The 22,061-nt window shown below is 39.9% G+C and overlaps 1 protein-coding gene across 1 annotated transcript in view; it reads left to right on the forward strand.

Moving 5' to 3' along the window:
• The first annotated feature begins 8,095 nt into the window (after positions 1–8,095).
• The window catches only part of dlgap3 (discs, large (Drosophila) homolog-associated protein 3), a 739,519-nt gene continuing 725,553 nt past the window's right edge, over positions 8,096–22,061 (forward strand). Inside the window, exon 1 of the mRNA XM_051918736.1 lies at positions 8,096–8,438. The gene's annotated coding sequence lies outside the window, so the exon portion shown is untranslated. The remainder of the gene's footprint in view (positions 8,439–22,061) is intronic.

Raw genomic sequence — 22,061 nt, forward strand, 5'->3', positions numbered from 1 at the left:
CCTTTATCTGCCTTCCAATCGCGTGTGTATGACACCCAAAAATAAAAAAATAGACAAGTGATTCTTCAGGCATCCTTATGGATTGTCCTTTTCCAACACATGGCCTCAACAGATTGTGGAAGCCAGCCCCGGACACAGACAGACAGACACCTCCATGTCTAGAAAAGCACACATTTATTTATAGTGAAAATCCACAGCACACAGTGCCCCTGCACCAATCACCCTTCTTCTCTGTCCTTTACAAAGTCCTTTACAAAGTCCTTTACAAGGTCCTTCACTGCCTCCACTCCTCTCCACGGAGCTCTGTCCTCTTCCTCCTGACTGCAGCCATTGAATGGAGGGAGGCAGCCCCTTTTATACACTCCCGGATGTGCTCCAGGTGCCTGATGACCAACTTCCGGCAGCACTCCCCAGTGTGGCGGAAGTGCTGCCCTTGCACCCGGAAGCACTCTGGGCATAAACCATCCCTGGTTTGTCAGCACTTCGTGGTGTCCCGGAAGTGCTGTCCCCCAGGGATCAAGGACCGGCTGGGTACCCAGGGAAAAGAGGCACCGCTCTCCTGGTTCCTCCTTCCTCCCAGCATCCCGGCGGGGCAGGGCTCCTGGCCATCTATTACAAGATATAAAAGAAATGAAGAGGAGAGAAAAAGCAGTTCACCTGAAGTGTATTGAAGGATTCAAAATCAATCTAAATAGCTAAAGTTTTTAAAAGAGCTCCCCCAGCTCTCGCTATGTTAATGGTGGTTGGATATTTATTTGAATTGCCTGCTGGGCATGCATTCTTTAAAAGAGTTTAGACACTTTGATAACTAAGCTGAAAAAGGAACTGGTTGTCCTAAAATGGAACACAATTGAACAATAAAATACGCCCAACATGGCAAGAATGAAAAAGTATACAGAATGTTCTTATGAGGGCGGCACGGTGGCGCAGTGGGTAGCGCTGCTGCCTCGCAGTTGGGAGATCTGGGGTCCTGGGTTCGATTCCTGGGTCCTCCCTGCGTGGAGTTTGCATGTTCTCCCCGTGTGTGTGTGGGTTTCCTCCGGGCGCTCCGGTTTCCTCCCACATTCCAAAGACATGCAGGTTAGGTGGATTGGTGATTCTGAATTGGCCCTAGTGTGTGCTTGGTGTGTGGGTGTGTTTGTCTGTGTCCTGCAGTGGGTTGGCACCCTGCCCAGGATTGTTTCCTGCCTTGTGCCCTGTGTTGGCTGGGATTGGCTCCAGCAGACCCCCGCGACCCTGTGTTCGGATTCAGCGGGTTGGAAAATGGATGGATGGATGGATGTTCTTATGATTTCGTTTGTAGAGAAAACTCTACTGACCACAAATGTGTAAATGAAAAAGAACTGAAGCCAACAAAATATACAGCATATATATGTAGTGAATGCCTTAATGGTCAGACTAGCATCTCAAGTTGGACGAAGAGAGAAGGCTTACCCAGCATTCAGCAACCAAATGCATCCTGGGACTTTAAGACACAGCCTATTCTGACTTTTTAAGAAAATTAGCCTTAAAACGTCTTCAGTTCTAGTTTGATCTGTTTATATGATTTTGAAATCAGCAAAATCACCCTAAATTTCATCTCTTCAGAGTGAAGCTTTGTGAGTTTTCCTGCATTTCCCCCAATTAATAAATAGTTTAAAAAAAAATTAAACATTTCATCAGGCTGTAATGGAGGAACAGCATGGATGTAGGCACAACCCAGCCAGGACAATCTGCAATCCTTATCCTAGTCGGGGTAAGAGAATAATGGATGGACTGGGCAAGGGTAGGAAACCTAAAACAGTTCATCTTTCTGTTTGAGAGGTGGCAGTGTCCCTCTCGACTAGCCCATGTCTGGACTCCTGCAGGGTTGCATGGAAGTTGGAATTTGGGAACACAGCCCTGTTGGGGTTCTTGGGTGCTGCCAGAGTGTGCTGCTTGGAGGTTGCGGGGGGTGTCCCTACTTTCTGAATGACCAAGAAGTGTTTCCAACATGCAATGCTGTAGCAATGGAAGTACTACCTTCTCCAACATAAAAGAAGGCATTTCACTTAATCTGGGGAGTCAGAGTCGGGAAGCAGAGACACCACTCACACTGGATATCCTAGGATGCATACAGTTGCTTTTCTCTTTACAGCTTCTAAGGCTGCTAAGTGCTTTTTGCAGAATGGTTACCAGAATGGCACACACATAAACCCCTTGATCTTCTTCAGAGTGTGCTTTGAGTATATTTGCTTTGCCCCACCTTCTATTTAGAATTCACGTTCCTTGAATCTACATTTCATTTTTTGTTTGTCCATTTTCAACTGAATTTTTATAGTGCACTATTGTAGACTGCCCTTACTTTCTCAGTTTTTGGTTTCCTCTAATTTGGTGTCATCTACACATTTCACAAGTCTGCACAACGTATCAGGATCTATGATTTTGATATAAACAAATACAAAAATAAACACACACACATATATAACAGCCCTCGTTCACTTCTTATAATTCATTCTCATATGTGCACACTGTATGTCTCCTGCTCCTTAAGTAGCTCATAGTCCAGTTTCTTAAGTTTGGAATATTTCTGCAGTGACCAAATTCATGATGTAGAAAGTCACTAAATATAGAAGGTTTTAACATTTGTTCAGCCTTGGCTTGTGCATTGTTTGGCACAGTGTAGATGGACGAAAGGGACACAAGCTGCTACTGTTCAGGACTAAAGGGATTTTATTATTTCCCAAGGACATAAATCAACATCCAGCTATTGACTTTACCCATTTTATAGCAGCACTTTTTTATTTCCTACAGTTTATCCTACCAAACAAAGTGACAAATGAAAATTAAGTAATTAAAATACTGTACTTACTAGGTAAAATGTCTTAGAAAGACCTTTTCTCTCGGTGAACTGGCATTTCAAGCTTTCATCATGTTCATTGAAATTCGTATATCCCATGATGGAGTATTCCAGGCTGCGTTTAGCACAGACTCCCTGTTTCATTGTTAAATTCTCATTAAAATGTTGTGTCTTCTCTCATTTTATAAGTGATGTCAGGCATTGTGGTGCAGAATTTTTTAATGTATTTTCCATCAGTTTTATAGTTGTCTTGTTTTCTTAAAAGTGCAAACATTTCATCATAACTGTTTCTTTACCCTTTTGTATTTTAGTTGTTGATATTTTGATATTGCATTTTTTAAATATTATATTTGAAAATGTGTTATCATTTTGCCACATTCAGTTCCAGAACCTATACTGTATTGTAAATATGGAGCACATCTTCAAGGTCACTAATTAGGCAAATGTATTTTATTTACTTGGTTTTGTTTTTTTTTATCTGTTACAGTTTATGTTACTACAACCTACACATTGTAAACATTTGATACTAAAAGTATTAAAAATTATACCTCCATTAACTCATCCATATCTTCATAGATTGGTGGGAAGACATAGTCTACTGTATCTCGAATGGACTGGGAAAAGGCAGCAGCCATCCTTGAATGGGGTGCCATCTCATTGTAGTCACTCTGGACCAACCCTGACTTGCCAATTAACGTAACTTGCAGGTCTTTGGGATTTGGGAGGGAATCGGCATAATCACAGGAACACGGAAAGTGCACAGTCTCTGGCTGGGAAGTAAATTCAGGTTTCATAGCAGATCTACTATGAAACTAATGAACCTTAAGCTTCAGGACCTCTAATACTGGAGGGGCCCCAGAAGCAACTTTAGTCCACATTGCTTAAGGATTTTGAGTGTCTACTGTATGAGAAGTCTTTTTTTCTTAAATAATTAGGGGGCTTCGCTTGCCATCCCCCCCCCCCCAGCCTTCGTGTCTCTGCCACTTGCTTATGTGGATTTCACTTTCACCAAACAACAAATCTTTTAATTCTCGCGGACAGGCCTCTTCATTGGGAAGAAACACTACTTTTCCCTGATGGCAACACGAATTAGACAATCTACAAGTCTCCGACTTAAAAGTTTAAATCCGAACAATATATTTGATCTCTTTCCACTGTTCCGTTGTTTCACCGAGTAATAATTTCAATTTGTTTGCGCTAATTCGATCTTTACTATCATTTTTTTGAGACTTTCGAATTTTAGTACTTTCATTATCTCTAACCTGCTCTGCATGTGTATTGCGCCAATGTTTTTGAATTCTTTACGATGTTCTACTTTGTCATCTACTCTTTGTCTTTTATTTCCGGCCCCTGGCGTGGTTAAATCTCTTGGCACAAAGTCTCATCTTGCGGGAGGTGAAAGTGTCTCTCTTCAAAAGGTCACGTAGATATACTATTAATAATAGGCCTATAGTGTAATTCAAAACAAAATAATACTTAAAATAAAAATTAAAAGGTTGTTCAAGTATCAAAAAAATAAACTTTGTGGTGATTTGTTGTGGAACAAACCTATTGAAGAAGATAACAAAGGCAACCTGTGGAATATGACCCAGACATAGACAGGCAGACACGTTTAAATCACCCCAGGTGCTCCATAATACAATGCATCACTACTCATAACCCCAATACCCCTCAGTCCAGGCCAACACAATGCCTTCTCTTTCTTTTCTTCCAGACCGCCTCCTTCTCTCCTTCAGAAACCTTGTCCACTCTTCCACCCGACTCAAGTCCATCTCTGAAGGGAGGCGGCCCCTTTAAATAAGCACCCGGATGTGCTCCAGGTGTGTTCCCGGCAATCTCCCACCGACACGCCCCAGTGTGGCGGAAGTGCTGGATGTCTCCCCGTAAGCACTCCGGGTGTCCCTGTTCCTCTTCGCCCCAGCACTTCCTGGTGTGGCGGAAGTGCTGCGGTCCAGGGTCCTCCAGGTATTGGGGTCCCCCTGGCGGTGACCCCGGGCCCCTACAGGGTCGAGCTTCCCAGCTCTGTACCCGCGGCCCCCAGGGCGGTCGCCCCCTCGAGGTCTGGAGGAGGCTCAAGCCCTCCTCCGATCTTCTCGGGCGTCCCGGCTGGGTACCACCCCCATCCGGGTACCACAAACCCAGACCTCATTGGTGGTTGTAAAGGGGTTACAGTTCAAGCTTCACTGCCTCAAAATTGTAGGTTTGCCACTGGGTCCCTGAAAATTTCAGGCAGGATTCTGGGTATGTTATACTACTGGTCAAAAGGTTTAGAACACCTTAATTTTTTTTTTTAGTTTTTAAGGAAATGCATACATTTTAATATCTTAGTGTTTCATGAAACAAAGGTATAGAACAAATAAACAATGGCAAATAAAAAAATAAGACAAAGAATCAATAAGGATACAAAATTTTATTCACATCTTTGATTCATCAAAGTAGCCACTTTTTACTGATATAACAGCCAAACTGTGGTATCCCTTTGATTCAGAATGCCAGTCACTCTGTGCAAGTCACCAACTCAGAACCCCAGACCATCACACGTCCTCCTTCATGTCTGACAGTTGGTGTCACACACTGGGGAACAACCCTGTCACCAACTTAATGGCAAACAAACACCCTTTCCGATGAACCAAAGATTTCAAATTTTGATTCACTGGTCCATAAGACATTTTTCCAGTCTGCAGTAGTTCACAGCTGATATTTCAAGGCCCATTCATTTATTTAATGGCTTTCTTACTGCCACTCACCCTGTCAAACCTGCAGCACAAAGTCTCCTCTTCACAGTAGAAACTGAGACTTACTTTTTTCAACTGCTGTTAAGCTCTGCTTGAAGCTGGTATGCTGTGAGGCGCCTATCGCTCCATCCAGTGAAACACAGAAACTTGCCTTCTGATTGGGTTGTGACTTCTATCAGAGTTTCTTCCAGTTTCCAATTGCCTTTGGACTGTGTAGGATGCCTTACTCATGGACACTTTTTTTTTTCTTTTGTAGTTTCTCTAAATGAAAGGCCTACACTTATCAGGGTATGCTCTGTCTCATTTCATTTGCTAACTGCTGTTTTCTTGCCATTATCACTGGAATATTATCCAAGTGGTACTTCAGAGGGTGTAGTAACACAGTCTGTTCCAACTCTGCTTTAAGACACACAGAGTATTTTTAAGTAATCAACAGAAGTTGGGACACCTGCACAAATTGTTTCAACTTGTAAGGTTTCATTTACTTTAATTGCTGCAGGACATCTGTAGGTTATAACCTATTAGGTCTTCCCTGAAGAAGGCCATTTTGTAATATTCTGAAACTTCCCTTTTTCTGTTTTTGCTAAACCTCTGGCAGTGTACTGCTTACCGTTTCACCATTTTAGGTCATTCGTTGCATTTAAACTGATTAAATCTGAAGAAAATCTGAGCTGCTTTAAAACTTTTGACTGGTAGTGTATATAAATAGACATACACATATAAATATACATATGCATAGATTCTTATTTTCTGCATGAATCATTTATGCTTTCAAAATAAATCTTAAGGAGATTTATGCAACTCAAGTTAATTGTTAAATTATAGGTATGTATAAGTTGAACGACAACATTTCACCCATGCACTTGATGAATTACACTGAGATTGAGTTGTATTAGTCTTGAAGGCAATTTCTTTAGGTTCCTTACATTCAAATGTCAGTCCTGAAATTTCTTCTGTCATCTTTTGAGACAAATTTCATGAAGTACTCTCTAAGCTATGTTGTACCATACTATATACACTGTTTAAAATAAAGGTTCCAGAGCAGTTCTTCAGAACGATGTCACAGAGGAACCATTTTTGGTTCCCAAAAGACCCATCCACATAACAGTTCCAGAAAGAATCTTTATTTATTTAGATCCACAACATGCCCCATACAATAAATAACCAGGAAGAGATGGTAACAAATCTGTAAAACACCAATGGCTCATGATTTTAAAAGGACACTTGCTGCATATGCATGTAAACAGGCCAAGTCCAGGGATGTCTTAATCTGTTAGTGTCCCCATACATTAAAGAGTTCACGTTTCTTTTCTACATATTTGGAAGTTTTTCAAAGCATAAAGAAGCAATTTCACATGCAAAGAACCCTTCTCAAAATGAAATGGTGCTTTATCAAGCAATAGATAGATAGATAGATACTTTAGTTCTACCAGGAACTATAAAATGCCAATAGAAAAAAGCAGTACTTTTAAGAGTAACTTTTACTAATTCCCCCATGATTAAGTGTTTTACATTTAAAATAAATGTACTTGAATATGAGTCCATTTTTCTAATGTGACAAAGAGCAGCGTTTCACATTTTTTAAATAATGTGGTCAGAGTTTACTTGGCACCGTTTCTAGCCAGTCACTTTGGGCCGTCGTGAGATCAATCACTGAATCCTCCTTAAAAGCGCACCCACTGGCTTTGACCGTGTGGTTTAATGAATAAACTCTTATTCTGATCGGGGTACAGCGGTACGAGTTTGGAGATTTCTCACCACCTCACTGTCTCTTGTCTTTAAAAAAAATCGTGAAAAGTAGCTCTCCCAGAACTGAGAATAACTTGTCACCAGACGTGTCCACCGCACATAACATGGCCATTTAACTATTACTGTTCTCCCGAGTAGCTTGACATACAAACCCAGAATTCTCTCAAAGATTCTGAGAAAAAAAGCGAGTCATCAGGAATTATTAACGTTACATAAATGGAAGAGTTAAAATATAAGGTGGTGTCCACCTGGCTCCGCTGAGATCAAAATGACTGACTACTAATACTATTAGAACCCAAATTGTATAGTAATTGCTAATCAGCTGTTCTTCATAAAGCAGTTTACAAACTCAATTGAAAGGGAGCAATGATTAAAAAATTAACACATTCACTATCACGTTTACAATATTGTAACCCGTTTCTATTAACTCCAGAAGCAAAAGGAAAACGTGCGAACTCTCTGTGAAAGGAAATAATCTGGACTTAAGTGTTGTGATTTTTCAGTGCTACTCATATGTGCCATTTAGAAATAAACATACTGTCGATAAAATAATTGTGAGAATGAGGACTAGTATTTTTATTGCCGTCATAGTTACAATGACAATCCTTTCTAATGAATCGTTTGCTTCTCCCTTCATTAAGTCATTTTTTACAATCATCCTTATAAATTAAGTCAGTTTGACCTTTTATTTGGCATTTGTTTCTGTGCAGATACATAGTCACATATGAGCAAAAGTTCAAATGTGTATTTTTAAACTGACTGTATAATGGCACGAATTGAAGCGCACCATATCTCCCTGAAAAATCCCGTCCTTGAACGCGATCCAGCTCCGCGCTTTCTTACCGCTCCGCTGGGGGTCTCGGTTTGTAGTAGACAAGACCACTATAGAAAACCAGTAGCACTGAGGTGCAGTAAGACGGAGGATGTAGTGCGCCTTTTACCAAAGAGGGCTGCAATATAGCGCACGGGTCCAATCATTTACGGGATAACTGAAGGGAAAAAGAAGACGTTACCGCGGCGGATTTGTTCGTTTGTTTTTGCAAAGACAGAAAGAACAAAACACTTCTGAAACAAAGAATAAATATACAAAGGAACAGATTTCAGCGAACGTGTTGGCAATGAAGTCTCCCGCAAAGGTAAGAAGCCGAGATTGCGATCGGCGCTGCACTTATCGTCTCCCTAACCCTAAAGCGGCTCACCTGGTGTTCCGAAACAAAAGGGCTCTGCTAATGCACCACTTGTCAAATAACTGTTTTTGTCTACCTTGAGGAAAGGCTTATTATTATTATTATTATTGTTATTGTTAATGGGCGCTTTCTCAGGTAACAGTAAGCTTAACATCGCATCAACCTGCTATGAGGTCGCGTAGAGGAGCTTCTCAACATAACGAAGTCACGACTCGCCGGGCTGCCAAAAGCTTAACGAATAAACTTTCTTTGCTGTATCAGAATAGGCAGCCACCTGCGCAGAGGAGTATTTAACTTGGCACAAATGCACGTCGCTTAGGTAGCGACCTACAGCCCGAAATGTTAAAGCGCCGTATTCTCTTAGCCTTCTAATGCTGCGCTCAGCGAGGTTTATTTTAATGATGCGCAGGAGAGATGGACATCATGGTGTGACTCAAAGGATATGGGATGATAAATAATGAGCACGCTGCCGGCGGCCCCGTAGCCTTCTTTTCGATTGACCGCGTCTTAATGGCTCATTTTAGCGGTGCCGACTTGCTGCAGCGAGGTTTCATATGCTGTGATAGAAGCGCTCTGGGAAGTTGTTTAATATTGGCACATTTTAAAAATCTCACTCTGATTTTACAGTAACAGCCGGCTTTAAGACATTTGTTTCATTTCACTGCTGCGCTTGAGATGCCTATCGCAAAAGGCGGACTCGCGTACGAATCCGGGACGGTCCCGTCATATCCGCATTTCTCCTAAACGGTTACGCTGACCGAACCAATGAAAATAACCATTAGAACTTTCATTTGAATGCCACACATTCTAAAAGAATGTCTGCATATCCGTTCTTTTTATATTTATATGTAATGTACACCAAATGACTTGACAATGTGGTTAATGGTAAGAAAATGAGTATTGGGAGCCTTTAGACGCAAATTGACCCATTCTAGTTGCAGAAGGTATGAGCATACAGTTTAAAAAAAGCTTTATTCTTTTATTCTTAGAACTATATAAAATATTGATGTAGAATCTTAAAATCAACAAAATGTAGTAAGATTGAAATTCTTTTCGCAGTGATAGTGGATTAATAGGTTAATCATAAAACTCTTTTAGAACGTTAATCAAAAATCTTGATTTTTCATTAAATTCACCACTTAACCAGGATGCCCAGTAGTGATGTCAAATATATCAGCCTCAAAAACTTGACATTGAGCAGTAAAAGCAAGTGTTAATAGTTCTAGACACAACATATAGTTATTACTTTGGAAAAGGAGATTCTGGTGGTTATGCACTGTTTATGCTTTTGATTGTTATACCTGGGAATTTAAGGTGTGCAAATAAAACGTATCCTTTCTATCTGTCTTTGGCAGACAATTTTCTGAGCAGGAGGTAGATCAGCAGCCTTTACACTTTTATATATCATTTTTATTTGGGATACATATTAAGGCTTTTCCCCTTTTGTCATGATTGGTTTTAATAAAAAAAAATATTTAGGCAGACTAAAAGCAAACAGAATGAAGGAACATAATAAGTGTCTTTCAGGTTGCTCTTTCCATTACATTTTACTCTCTGAATGTTGGCAATGTGTTTACACACCCTTATAAATAAAGCTATCCAAGGTGTGTCTTCAGACCATTAAGGGGAACCATCCACATAAAGGTTCCAGAAAGAACTTTGATATATTTAGAAGTACCGATTCAGTAAATAATCAGGAATAGATAACACATTTGTGGATTCTGATTTTTAAAGGACTCTCGCAGCTTATAATCACACGGGCTCAGTTCAGATTTTCTTGATTTCTCAGTATCCTGCTAGGTTGCCTGCTATATATGAAATATTCCTGTTTTGTCCACATGTTAGAAATGTTTTCCAAGTGCAAAGAACTTCACAGGCAAAGACCATCTGAGATAATGAAATGGTTCTTTATCAAGAAACGTTTCAATGAGGAACCACATAACCAAGTAAAGTGCCATTAAAGAACCAGGATATTTAAAGAGTGTGAGGGATGAAAAACTGCAGATTAGAGAATGAATGCGGTCTGGATTTAATTTGTTAACAAGTGCATATTTTAAATTCTCTAATTCATGGAAACTGTTGCCAGTGGTACGATACTAGAGAAGAGGACAAATCAAGACCATGAGTAGGTCATGAAACTATGCTTTTAAGGACACCCATTTCATCTTGCTCTTTAATTATTTCTAGTTTTTGCTCTGGAAATATTGAATGTGCTTCACCTACCAAATGTTAAATATGTATTTTCAAAGAGGAATATTTTCAGCATCATTTAATTATCTCTATATAGTTATCCATCCACCTTCTGAATCAACTGTTCTCTACAGCAGCATTCTCTATGGTATTACAGCCACAACTGCTAATTCTTGTTCAACTTAAAGCATTGAATCATTCAGAAATTCTGTCATACTCGGCAAAACTGTCAGTATTCCATACATTATCTTTGCTTTTATGGCTTACTTTAACACCATAAGAGTTAATTTAACACTGGAGACTTGCTGTGTATCTCTCTTCCTTTAACTTCACAGCCCATCACGTATTCAAAGTTCTGAAGACTTGTCCGAATCCACACACAAAAGTCTTTGGCAGCAGACCCCTACCCTTCCTTTAGAAATCACTTCTTATGGGGGAAAAAATGCAAACTCTGCACTGGGCTCAGTCTCGTGGAGCTTTGGGGAAGCCGTGCTAACTGCTGTGCCACTCTTGTTCAGACTTTCAAATGCCCACACACACTCTACATATTATTCTTGAGTCATTTTGTCCATGAAATGGTCAAAGGTTGCTTGAACCTACCTCTGCAGTACTGGCCTTAAAGCTGGAGCCAACCCAGGATGAAACACCGAATAGTTAGAGGGGTCACTCATATGCACATTCGCACTCAGTCATTAATTAATTGGACACGCAAACATCTTTGAAATGTGCAAGATAACTACTAACAATGAATCACAAATGTGCAGACTCTTCCCCATGCCAGCACTGGGAATTGAACTTCGGTCAGTGAAGTTGTGAGGCAGCAATGCTGCCCATATTTCCAGTCTCCAGTTATTCCGTCTTGAGTAACTGTTTGAGAAAATAATGCAATTCACTGTGAAATATGTGAGAATTATTAGAAGTAAAAAATGGAATTCAGCTGAAGAAACTCAAAATATTTTTAATTGGAAATACTACACCTGCATGTGTAAATGGCTTTGTTAAATAGCTGCTCAGATAAAGAGAAGTAAATGGCCAGGCTATGCACCGGAAGAGGGTAGAAAAACAAGGATAAACAAACAAGGGGATATAATTTCATTTCGGACCAGAGGATTAGTACAAACGAGGCAAAGTCACACAAAGCAAAATCTGTAGAGCAAACAACTACACAGCTGCCAATGCTCTAAACAAACCAAAGAGCAGGAATTCAATTTCTATTAAAGATGCTGTGTGGCCTGTTCTACTTTTTGTAAATAAATAACTGATAAATCATTGCGGTCGAGGGGATGATGCTCTAAAATAATCCCTTTTGAGCAAAAGTGTGAGCAGCAGTGTCGCTACCACGGCGAGTTGAGCGCTCCGTTTAACTTTGTGTTGAAATGAAGCCTTTTTCCTGAAGCAGGTGATATGATCCAATTTGCACATGCAACGTTAACTATGACTGTAGGGGATAATTTAATACAGTTGAGAGGAAAAAAAATCCCTTGATTGTTACTAGCTGAAGGAAGTCTTTAAAATGGCATTAAAAAGATTTGCCTCAAGGATGGCGCAGTTTGTTTCTTTTAATGGTTCTTTTATAGCTTAGTGCTCATTTCCTACTATGCAGCTTCCTGATCTGCAGCCCGAGTTAAATGTTCAATTGCCACGGACACTCTGAGATTTTATTTTTTTGTACATAACTTAGTAAATATATGGATTATTACTAACTCTTCAAAACACAGATGTTAATTAAGCAGAAGACATCCATTCAAGGATATCCTGCTTAATGCTTGTCAGGTTTGCTGGCATTAAAATGCTTATTATTGAATAATAATTTGTTCTGTAATTACAGTATTAGGAATGACAGTAATTTTCTGAATTTTCAATTTAGTTCACTTCAATGAATTCCCTTGTATTTTATGGTCCTGCTAATTTTAGTTGATATTTGCAGTTAAGGGAGGCCATCTTAGCAGCTTTAAGTGCAAAAGTAGAACCAGCATAAAACTGGGAAAGCAGGTCGCCTCAGGTTTATTAAGTCACATCAAAATAACAATTTATGTGCAGTATTTTTACTTCTATAATGAAAGAATATGGCGTATCTAAAAGTAATAAATATCTACTCTGCTTCAGGGATCTCTCCATCGATATTTTTAGGATCCAGCTCCTTACTATTGCAAGCAAACTTTAAACATATTCATCCATTTTCTGACCAATTCAGGGTTACAGAGTGCTGGTACTGGTCCTGGTAGTATTGAGCACAAAGTGAGCAACAAAAATGGCCACAGCAGAAGTCCACCAAATTGTACATTAATACACACACCATTCACTGATGCCAGGTATATTAGTGTGCATGAAGGAGAAAGAATTGGGTACATGTGCTTGTAGACATAAAGTCCAAGTTCAAAATTATAGTCATAAGTATATGACAATATTGTATAAATTGTACATAGTGCACTTAGTGGAGTAACATTCTTACTTGCATGCCTTATCAGAATAGTAACAATAATGCAATACTAGTAAATGAAGCATAAGGACGTATACATGGGGTGGAACACCTATGTGCAGTATATGTATATTAGAACATTCCAATAGTTGTGGAGAGAACATGCTGTTTAGTCCAATGAGCACATCCATCCAATTCACCTGGATTCTCCAAAATAACGTCAAGTCCCTAAAGTCCTCTCTACCATACTGCTTGAGAATTTATTCCATTTTATACAATACATTAGCATACCGAAAGCATTCCCAGGTCTAATTATTTTGAAATTGTACATATCTGGCTGTGTTCACTTTAGTAGAGTATTGGTGATCAATTAAGATCCATTACGTGAACCTGGGACTGTATTGTGTATTACTGTGTCTGGAAGCTCCGTGGTGCCCCCTATTGGTTACTCATTTATGTGTGTGTGCATATAATATATAGTAACTAGACCTCCAAATCAGGGAAAAGTTGGGGTATTACCCTCACAGACCCCTTTTAATTGATGGCAAATGTAAAAAAAAAAAAAAAAAAAAAAAAAATCATTAGGAAAAGGTGCAAACGTGATTGTCATGGTCTTATCACGAGTCTTCTAAGCTAGCCGAGGCCCTCCTATATAGTGGTGCTGACTGAAAAGATGAAACTTCCAGCTGTTCATCTGCCAGTCTATGGACAGAAAGGGAAAAGGAGTTAACAGCCATGTGTCCTGCTGCTTTGTAATCAGATCTCCGAGCCTTGAAGACATCTCCTAGGTGTGCTTGTGTGTGACACATACATACATATATACATACATAGATATATATATACACACACAGTGTTTATGTTAGACTATTTGTTCTTATGTTTGGCTATTCAGTAAACTTACAACCTGTAGACAAATGTTCTTCATGAAAGCACCTGTTCAACTGAGTACAAAACTAAAGAATGCCAAATCAGATGAACATCCTTTTTCCTGTTTTATATGGTGTCTTTCTATATTGAAATGTCATCAAAGGGTACTTTACAAATACCGGTACTTCATACAGTTGGTTGCATTTGTTTTTGTACGGCTGGAGTACAAGTAGCTTGGGTGACTTGGTTATAGTCACAAAGCGAGTCAGAGGTGGTAGTTGAACCGACAGCTTTCTAGTTTAGTGTCTGTTTCCTTAGCTACAATACCATGCAGTCTAATTGTGTAACCTTGGTAAAATTAAAAAGCCTGCACTGCAATTATTTAAAAAGAAAAACCTACCACAGTTTTAAGTTGATATGAGGATAAATGTTGATAAATCATAGTTCCAGAATCTTGGGTTCAAATCCCAGCCCTATCAATGGGGTTTGGTAATCTGGTGTTTTACCCAAAGACATGAATGTTATACTAAGTATAGCTTTACTGTTGACTAAAGTCTTTATCCAATGTTAGTAACCTGATGCGTATGCTGCACAATTCTTGACTTACTTTTTTTAATATTTGTAGTACAGTTGTGTTTAATGACTTGCTTAAGAACTGATCTGACAATCTTGTAATTTAAGTCCCAAGGCCTTAACTGCTACACTACACTGCCTTGGAGATGCTAAATGGGCTCTGTGTGGATGTGTGCATGAGTGTGCGCTATCAAGTACTGGTGCTCCATCCAAAGATGGGTCCTGAAATGTGCCTGATGCTACTCAGGTAGTCTTCCTGCGACCCTAATCTTAATTAGTGGTTCAGTAATGGATAGATTTCCATATGTGCTGAGAGCTACATGAACTTAGAAATGTATTTACTTTTAATATCAATCCATCACCTGGTTATCCTTCCATATTTGTTTTGTTCACTTCAATGTCATAGTGAGCATTTCCAACCAACACATGTCCCCAATATCTGGGTTTCCTTGAATTGGGCAGCACCCACACAGGGGACTCATGTTCTCACACTAAACTAATTTATATTGGCCAATATGTGAATGGTATTTTTATGGAATGTGGGAGGAGAGTGAAGACCAAAAAAGAAAACTCCTGTGAACACCAAGAGACCATGCACACACCCAGTTGATAACTGTTATAGAGTACGGATGCCATTCCTCTGGAATCTTTGTATGGAATGTTTTGCAGTGTAGTGCAATTTGAATAGTAATTGTTTATCAACACCTTGTCTCTTTCGTTAATACATGCTTTAATAATGCTAAATTTATGTGCATATTACTGCATCTTATTCTGTCATTACTGGAAAAAAAAGAGATCTCCATGAAATATGCAACAATGCAAAACAGCTAAGAGAACTTAATATGCTGCTCTTTGCAGCTCTTACTGAAAGCATTGATTTTGTCCTTTTATACTGATATTCTGTATGTCTCAGTGCAGAATGGTGACACAGTGGTTAGTGGAGCTGTCTCATGGATCTAGCATCCTGTTAGATGGGTGTCCTGTCCAGAGCTTCAACTCCAGACCCTAACCAGGATTAAGCAGTTTTGAGAATGATACATTATATGCCCCATTTTGGGAAGACCCCTTGAGTCGGCATACTACAAACAGAAGGACTTTTCAATATCTGGTTTCACATTTTATTCAAACTTTTCTACACCCACTTGTGTCCTGTGGACTGAAGCCATATTGTGTGCCATATGCTTTTTGCATCCTCATGCATGATTGAGTTTCTTCTGAAAACTAAACTGGCAAGAATTCTCATCAAGTGAAACTCGGCCTTAAGTACTTTTGGTTCTATGTGTACAGCTGACCAGGGGCACAATGACATGAAATATTCAAGTAATTGGCTTCTGGGTAATTTAGTGGCTCATTAATGCATTGTGTTTTTTGTAAAGTCTGGCTGTTTTAGGCTGCGTTGCTTTTTAAAAAGCAGCTCCCTCTACTGGACAGCAGAGTTTATGGCGAGAGCCAGCTTGGAGATCTTCCGGCCTTTCTCCCCTCTGCCTCTGAGTAGAAGGCCATGTAGCATTGGTATATGTCATGTTTCTTGTCATCTACTCTAACATCCTACAGGAACCTCTACACATTGATTTCAGTGTGTCACTGTCTCTCTGTGTTGCTGCAGTGCCATTGGAGGTGCTTCCTTTAGGGCACTACTTTCATGTATGTCACGCCATAGCAGTCCCTGGTTTCCTCTGCTGAAAAGGCATTCTCTTTTCCTCAATGTCTCTGTTAATATTTCTCTTTTTTTTTTTGTAAATTATAACTAAAATTGTCATTTTCATTGAGCCAACCTTTTGACATTTATCCCCCTTTCAACAAATCGCCAGGAAAGATCATAATGCACAGTTTCAAATGTGGTCAGTCTAATTTAGGGTAGTAGGGAGCTGACGATGATCCTAGTAGTATCAGGTACAAGGCAAGAATTAACTCTGTCTATAATACAGAACAAATTAAACATTTAAATATGTCCTAAATGCATGTATAGTAGGCTCATTAAGTATACTGTCTTGTCCCTGCAAGTGCAAGTTTTTGTGTATACATGAGTATGCCCTGAGAGAGCCTACCAAGCCATATTGGATTACACTTGATGTTGCTGGGACAGGTCAGCTCCAGATGAATAAATATGTATGGGATAGGGTTTGTTCCAAGAATACTTTATTACTCCAGATTCGGTCTCAGTTTGATTGCGTGCATTTATTTTACTAAAAAGTTGTTAACACTTTAGTTTAGGTACTGCAAAAATGCATCTATTACTCACATACTCTTCAGTAACAAGAGGCAGCTTACGTGAGACATTTTTTTGAAATTGCATACTTCTAAAACCTGTAAATCTTTCAGATTAACAAATAATTTTACCAGTGTATCAATTGGTCTTATAATGCCACCCTGCACGGTGATGCATAACGTATCTGCTGATGTTACATAAGTGTAATGAAGACCAATAGAAGGCTTTGTTAAGGTTTGGTTACATAAGAGTACAGTAAATGAGTAATAGATGCATTTTTGTAGTATCTAAACTAAAGTGTTACCAAGAAGTTAATTGACAGGATGAAGTGATGCTGCACTAGTTCATTTTGCTGTCTCATGACTCCATGAAACTGGTTTCAAGGGGCACAACCTATGTGGAGTTTTCAAATTCTCCATGCATCCGCTCGGATTTTTCTCCAGGTACCTCAGGATCCTTCCCACATACTGAAGGTATGCACGATAGGTTAACTGTCAACTTTAAATTGGTATGACATTAGTCCGCATACCCCTGGGGTGGATAGGTGCCCCATCCAGGGTTCATCCTGCATTACGTACGCAGTAGCTGCCATTGGCCTTTCGTGTCTGAGAACTGTATAAGTGAGTTAAAAATTGATTGCTGGATACATTTATGAAGTGTGCTTTTAACCATATACGGTAGAACAAATTAATCTACATTTTTTTAACTCATTTATGGTTTCTCCTTTTCAATATTTTTGAGCAAATACTCTTTTTTTCATCTTTCAGTGTAGCATTGGACTTGCATCACAAACCAACCCAGGTCTAAATACCAGTCCCTGAGAGGACACACAAACACACCCACACACACTCCCAATAGGCCCACATAGTGTTGCCACTTAATCTAATTCACACACGTACATCTTTGGGGTGTGTGTGAGAGAACTGTAGTACCCTGAGGCACTGGGAGAACATGCAGATTCCATTCAGGCAGGATATCTGTAGCTGTGAAACACTGTGCTTAAAAGCCATCTTCTAGGCAAATATTTCAGTTGTTAAACACTAGAGGGGGAAAAAAAATATTAAATTTCATACTGTCTTGGTTAATGGTGCAGAGATTGCATGATTTCCCATAACTTATGTTTTAGTGTGATTAACAACAAAGGTGCCATATAGGTCCTGGTGTATCATTGTATCACTTAGTTTAATTCTGTATTTCTGCTATGTTAACCTCCTTTTCGGTTTTGGTCTTAGTCAAATGAAATGGACTTTTTTTGTATCAGCCTATAGTTAGAAATGTTGTCTGATGCACGCTGAGAAGCCTATCCTGGAGACTGTGGACAAGGTGATCTTCAAGGCGGTCTTTTTGGTGAACGGGTACTGCAGTGTCATGAAATAATGTGTGTTCTCTGTGATCTTGCCGGCTGTGTTGTGTTGATTGTAATGGTGTCTGCTAAAGATCAGAGTGTCATTTTGCAGACTGAAAGTTCCCATTGGGGAAGACTGATGTACAAAAGGACAGAATGGTGTCAGATTTTATCAGTGCTCTGTGACGATGCGAGTTCTGCTCCAAGATCCCATCTTGCTTTTGGAAGCTCTTGAACCCTACACCGTCGGTAATGTCACCGATGAGCTAGGCAGTGAGGCACAACAAAGCAAGGGGATGGTGCAAAAAGTGCAAAAGTGCTTTTATTTAAAATCATCAAACAAAACAGTGTTCAAATAAATAAGTGCAATGTCTCTCAAATCTTCAAATAAATAATCCAATAAAAGCTAGGTGAAATCGTGGAGGTTAAAAACACGCTGTAAAAAATCTGGGGCATACTTCTTTAACCCGGCTACTCCTCTATTCCTCCCTTCTGGGCCTCGCAACAGGGCAGTCGCCCAACCAGCACAATGCAGCTCCTTCTATACTGGTCCGGTAGCCCTCCAATCCCTGGCTACGTTGGGCTCCAGCCAGACTGAGACTTGGGTTTCTTCCCCCAGCAGTCAGGGCACTCACGCTGGGGCTCAACATGCCTAAAGCCTCCACAACAGTTGCTGCCTTCTTGGCCTTACGCGGTGAGCCATCCATGATCCTGGTCACTCCTGCTCCTCTGAAAAGTTCAGCAGGAGTGACCCAATCCATCCACCCCGAATGTTGGCCAAACATTCTCTTAGGGCTCTCCTTCCAGCTGCCTGCCTTTGCTCAAGCAAGCCTGCTGTCGCTCGCTCGCTTGCACCGGCTCCCCACTTCTCCAGCCTTCCTCTCCCTTAACCTCTATCCTACTCTTAACTGTTCTCTCCCCTCCTAGCCGCCTCGCGCTTCTCTTTATTACTGGGACGTGGATCAGATGTGGCAATTAACAGCTCCTGGCACCAATTACGGATGCGGACGACTCCTCACCTGTGCACCTTAGTGAGGACCGTCCGCATCATGGATCGCCCAGGAACTGGTCCAGCCACACATACCATGCCCCCTTGCTAAGCCACGAATGCGGCAATTATTTTTTTAAAAAGTGGCCTTTTTGATGTGAGCTGTGGACCTGCTACACCTCATGCTCTTGACTATTTTTAATTTAAGGGATCTCCATTCAAAAGTATGATGCCAAAGCCCAATACGTCACTTTTCCCTTTACCAAAGCTTTGACCCCAGTTCCTGGCATGGATTTCCTATTTCTGTGCCGTGACCTCATACTGGGTTCAGAGTTTTCTGACACTGTACTTTCATGAAATTCTTATAGTACCTGTTGTGACTATGTTATGCCCAGTTGTATTCATGAAACTTTGGTGGGGTTAGATTATTGAAAAAAGGAGAGTGATTCAAAAAACAATTTGGTAAGCTGTAACTAAATATTATATGTTATGTTGCTATACCTTAAGCTTTTAAATTTACTCAAACAATTGTGCTCTCCAAAATCCTTCCTTCACAGATATCCATAGTCACAAAGTTTATGTTTAAATATGTCTGAAACCATCAAAAAGAGTTACACTGTCCAAATTCTTCTGTCTGAGGTACAAGGTCGTACAAGAGCAGGATGACTACATGTGAGCTTTTTAATACAGTAGATTACCCACATGCTAAATTTAAACAGCAGATGTATTTTCCCCTAATAACATTATGTCCCTTATGTGCATATTACGTCTTTGCATTTTTTTGGAACAGGCAAATAGTTGACCTCAATCTGTAGAAAGATTTTACTACTACCTGCTCAATATATATGTCAGAGTGGTGGCATGAGGCTAGGGATCTGCGCGGGCATATAGGAGGTTACCGTTTCAAATCCTGTAAATCCCAGAAGTGATTCAGCTCTGTTGGGCCATTGAGAAATGCCCTTAACCTGCAATTGCTCCGTCCTGGGTATGATGTTAATCTGTATGCAGCCCTGCAAGCAGGTCCTCTATCTTGCAGGGAAAACTCGGGTGTTGGTGGTAGGATTGGCACTCTAGCCGCTGTAAAAAAAAAACCCTTGCATTGTTCCATTCCATTCAAACTAGTATGGTGCTGAGGTTCGCTCAGGTTGTTTGGGATCCTGGGGTGGTTTGTCATGTGGCGGGTGTGGCAATGTACAGGATCCCAACCTCTGTTCAATTTGCTTACCTTTTTCAACAGAGTTCACAATAACTTAAAGTGCACTAATAACTATTGCAGCAATGGCAGCATATCACATCATCCTTATAACAATGTTAATTACACACACACCTGTAATAGCTTTCATGTTTGTCATTCATTTAAGTACTGTATTGCTGTGCTTGTTTTATAAAAATTATATGGCTTAATTCAAATACTATATTAATTGTTTTCAATCAACTAACAAATAATGAAGCTAAATAATTTTGAATACATTGTAGAATGTTTTTTTTCTCTTACATTTTTATTGGGAGGCAGCACAGTGGAAAGCGTTGGCACTTTAGCCTTCTACAGTTCTTTTCTATTAGTGGACGTTTGATCATGCCAAAATAATGTTCCTGAGCTTATTAACCTTGTTTTACATTTTCACCACTCAATACTTACCTCTAGAATCCTTGCCAAGGGCAGGCTGCATGCTACGGGGACCAGTCTTGTTCCCAGTTATCCACGGTGAAACAATGGTTAGTTCTACTGCATCAGAAACTTAACTTTAAATCCCTGCTTGCCTCCATGTAGCTCATGTTTACTTCAAGTTCAGAACACTCAAAGTCCTAGTGTTATGAGATTGAACTGATGGGAATAAGTGTGTGCATGAGTGTGACCTGCAACAGCCTAGCATCCAGTTTATAACTGTTTTCTTAACCTCATACCTGATGGTACCATAGTACGGTCCAGCTTGATTTGACCCTATAAATGAAAAGGGCAGGTCTGGAAAATGGGGACACCTATTTATAACTGGTGCTGCAGGCAATGGAATAAGGAAAATAGGTAGCTGTTGCTAGGGGAGATAGTCTACTCATAACTGTATAAAGTACCATGAGGAAGATGTCATGGTTTTTCATTTCTGTAGTGTTCTACCTCCAGTAGAATTTCCTGAGGCAGACAGCAGGAGAGAAGAATAGATCAGGATATAAAAATAGTAAAAGGTCAAAATCAAAAAATCAAGACAATCTTTCATGTAAGCTAATAAGAGACATTGATTTCATGGTCAAAAACAATTAGATTATGTTCATTGTCAGGGAATCAAACTAAGCACTTACAAGAAAGGTTTTGAGAAAATCCTCAATACTGGACAATGATCTACATGCAGAACCTGTTTATATATTTTTGCACCAGTGATGTCACCTGACGTGACTTCTGGGACCACACCAACTAGTAACCATTGTTGTGCCATAGTAATGTCACAACATGGCAGCACCCACAAGAAAACAAAATGGCTTTATGATAATTCCAAATATAAATGATAAAATAAGTCCAGAAACACATTGTAAGCACAAATGAAACTGAAAATGAATTCTACACATTAAAAAACTATAGCAGAAAACAGGAAAACCTCTCAGGAAAAATGTATTGAGCAGAAAAAAAAAAAGAAAGAAAAACAGACTATCATAGCATACATGGCAGCACGCCATCATGTGTTCTAGACGTGTACTAGACATGTTCCCTTTCTGCCCTTTCTCTTCTGACTGGGTCTTTGTCTAGCTCTTTAGTAGAGCAATAGGGCTTAGAAGTTCTGGGGCATTTGGACAACCTGATTGCCCTGCTCTGGAGTTTCTGTCCATAATCTGGGGGCCAAAACCACACACAGTACTAAAGGTGTCACTCACTCCTGTTTTTAGTGCAGGACATTAGCAAATTCATTAGCTCATGATGGCAAGGAAGAGAAATTAAAACAGAAAACATCCATGCTGTTTGTTATGAATGGCATCTTTTATCTATCTATTCA

The sequence above is a fragment of the Erpetoichthys calabaricus genome, chromosome 14 (assembly GCF_900747795.2).
Source record: "Erpetoichthys calabaricus chromosome 14, fErpCal1.3, whole genome shotgun sequence".
NCBI lineage: Eukaryota > Metazoa > Chordata > Cladistia > Polypteriformes > Polypteridae > Erpetoichthys > Erpetoichthys calabaricus.